This window comes from Corvus brachyrhynchos, unplaced genomic scaffold (genome assembly GCF_000691975.1).
Source record: "Corvus brachyrhynchos isolate BGI_N302 unplaced genomic scaffold, ASM69197v1 scaffold479, whole genome shotgun sequence".
In the NCBI taxonomy this organism is placed as follows: Eukaryota; Metazoa; Chordata; class Aves; order Passeriformes; family Corvidae; genus Corvus; species Corvus brachyrhynchos.
Window position 1 is genome coordinate 421,298 of NW_008240089.1, and position 3,005 is coordinate 424,302.

Here is a 3,005-nt window from a genome sequence, read left to right on the forward strand (position 1 = left end):
ATGTGGGGCTGGGTGGGTCATGTACAGAGCAGCAGCCAAGCACCCCAGAGAAGAAGGACTTAGTCCTCCTCCTCTTCCTCCTTCGGAGACAAGGATGGAGGAGCCACAGGGACTTGTCCCCAGCAGCCACATCCCTCATCCAGCACCCAGCACCCTCATCCCACCCCTGCCCGGGGCTTCCCAGCAGCCTCATAGCCCACCACGTCACTGAGTGGGTGCCACCAAATGTCCCCCAACAACCGGCTGTGACTCAAAGTGCCACAGAGCCTGCGGTGCCATCCCAGCCATGCCCAGCACCAGGATGAGGCCGGCTGGGACCCAACACCAGCTGTGGGGTGAGCCAGGCCAGCCCTACACTCAAACCAAGGGCAGGGCAGGTGAAGCAGCACCAACATCATTTTTGGGTACAAAACAAGCTTTTCCTATCATGGCTGCCAGGGACGGAGCTATTTTGGATGTCAGACACCTCTTTTTGTTCCACACGTGAGCGGGCAGCACTGAGCGGAGCCGAGCTGAGCTGAGCACAGAATGTTCCGGCATCCTCCAGGGAAGTGTTTGTGCTGCAAACCCCGACAGGCTGAGTGTGAACCGGGCTGAACCCTGGGAGCCGTTTCTGGGGCACGGGGGATGCGCATCCACAGAGAGGGGATGGAAAGCCTTGGCAGCACATGGGATGGGACAACATTTCAGTCAGCCAGCGGGCACTGAATCCTGCCCCAGGGAAGGGGACAGGGCAGGGAACTGCCCCAGATGGCAGCTTAGGGGCTCTCTCCAGCTGCAGGAGGACCAACATCTCCAGGTGCCCGGGTGGCTGACGGACCGCGCCACTCCTGGGATGCTCCATCCCTCATGGCCACGGAGCACCCCTGGGGTGGTTTGGGACATGCTCAGTCCTGCAGTGCCAGCCGTCCCATGGTGTCCCCTCCAGTGCCCCCTGACTGCCACTGGACTTGTCCTCCTGCCTCTTCCCAGGGCTCAGTGCAAGGCACAGAGCAGGACCAGGGCTCCCCGACCTCCCTCATGCAGCAAACTGGGCCAGGGGATGCTCCCAGGACCAGTCCATCCCATCAGGGACTTCCTGGATCCAGCCAGGCCCCAAACCCACCAAGTGTCAGCAGGGACAGCCAGTGGAGGAGCAGACCTGTCCCCAGGATGGCCGGGGGAGCAGCGGGGGCAGGCTGGGGTGAGCGGCCGCTGCCGCCTGCGGCTCCAGCTCTATTTTAAGAACAAGCAGAAGCTGCTGTAGCTCAAGTCGGGGAGAGGAGCCTGATCCCATCACTGTGCCCTCATCCCTGCTGGGTGCCCACCCTGCACTGGGATGTCCTCCTGGTTCACCCGGGGCTGGATCCAGCAGCACAGGGGGGCTCCTGCACCAGGACACTCTCCAGTCCCTGATCCAGCAGCTCTTGGCTCACAGGCCACTTCCCTCCCTGCCAGGGCACACGTCCCCCATGGGGACACCCTATTGCAGCCCCACATTCCCCAGCCAGCCTTGGCCACTGGGCTGGAGCCGGGCTGGGGATGGATCCAGCAGGAAGCTGAGGACCAGTTTCGTTTCCTGCTTGAGCCGAGGCCGACTCTGTGGCCAGGGCTCGCTGGTGACCCATCCTGCTGCTGGGGCCAACAGCACATCTGCAAACATCTGCAAACATCTGCAATGGTGACGTTGGCCTTGCACTCCCCCCAGGTCCTGGGAGAAGAGGCAGCAAAGCCCCCACCAGGAAAAGCTCCCGGCTGGAGCAGCCCCAGCCCCAGTCAGCTGCTGTTTGATTTTGACTCCACCACACCTCAACTCACAATTCCACTTTTTATGTTCCCAGTTAATGCCTCTTGACATGCAAAGGGGGAAAATCCCAACTGCTCCAAGCAGGAGTCTCTGAGCATCCCTACCCCAGCAGCAAAGATACTCCTCCTCTGCTCCATCCCAAAAATCCACCTCGTCATATCCCAAACCACTTGGCACGGGGCAACCCTCCCATCACTCTGCCAAAGCGGCATCTGCCACAGTGCCCCAGCTGGGAAGGAGCCAATTTTGGAGAACAAAGTTTTGGGTAACTAAATTCCCATGTCTTGGCACAGAATGGGGGTATCCATCCCCTCCTGGCAGCAATTTGGATCCCCTAGGCTCATCCCTGGGCTTTTCTGCCAAGGCTTTGCACCACCAGCTCTTGCAATTTGGGATGTCCAGCCCAAAACTGATTTGCGCTGAGCTCTCATGGCATCACTGTAACCATGGCAACGTGTGAGGTCTGGATTGTGTCCCGCCAGGAGATTCCCAGCTCATCACCACCTGCTCCATCACTGAGCTCACCAGCTCAGGAGCTGGAAAAGTTGAAGCCAGAGTCAGGGAACGTGTTTGTGGTGGGCGAGGGCAGAGGGACCCCCTGTCCCCATCCCCCCGGGGTGCCGCTGCTCCCACAGCCCTGAGAATGGGGAAGGGACGCTGCGAAAGGAGGAAGCGGGATTGGGACAGCCAGTTTCACAAGACACCCGCTTCCCGTCTGGGCATATCCAACCCCCTGGGTGCTCCCTTCTCCTGGAAAAGGGCTTTCCCTTGGGATGAAGGCAGAGAAGGTGCTGCTGAGGGCCTAAAGCGGTGCTTTCCCCTTTTCTGACCAGTTTTTGTCTTAGGATTTCCAAGCTGCTGGACCCAGCCCAGCAGAAAGTACCTCTTCCTGGGGCCTCGCAGCGGAAGCACCCCGAGGTCTCTTCCTGCCACCGCTGCTGTGACACCCGGGGCCATCACAGGCACCACCACCCCACCCAGCCACCTGCCACCACGGGTGCCCCACGGCAAACCCCTCCTTGGGATTTTGGGGGTCCCACGGGGGTCCCACCAGGCAGAGCCCCTCAGTATCATCCCCCTGCAGCTGCAGTGGCTCCGGCTGCAATGATCCCGAAATAATCCCATAAACTCCACGAGATAAAAAAACTCCAGAGAAATTTGTGCTCAGGGCTGGGATGGGGGACCCCACAGAGCAGATCCCAGCGGATCCAACCGAGCA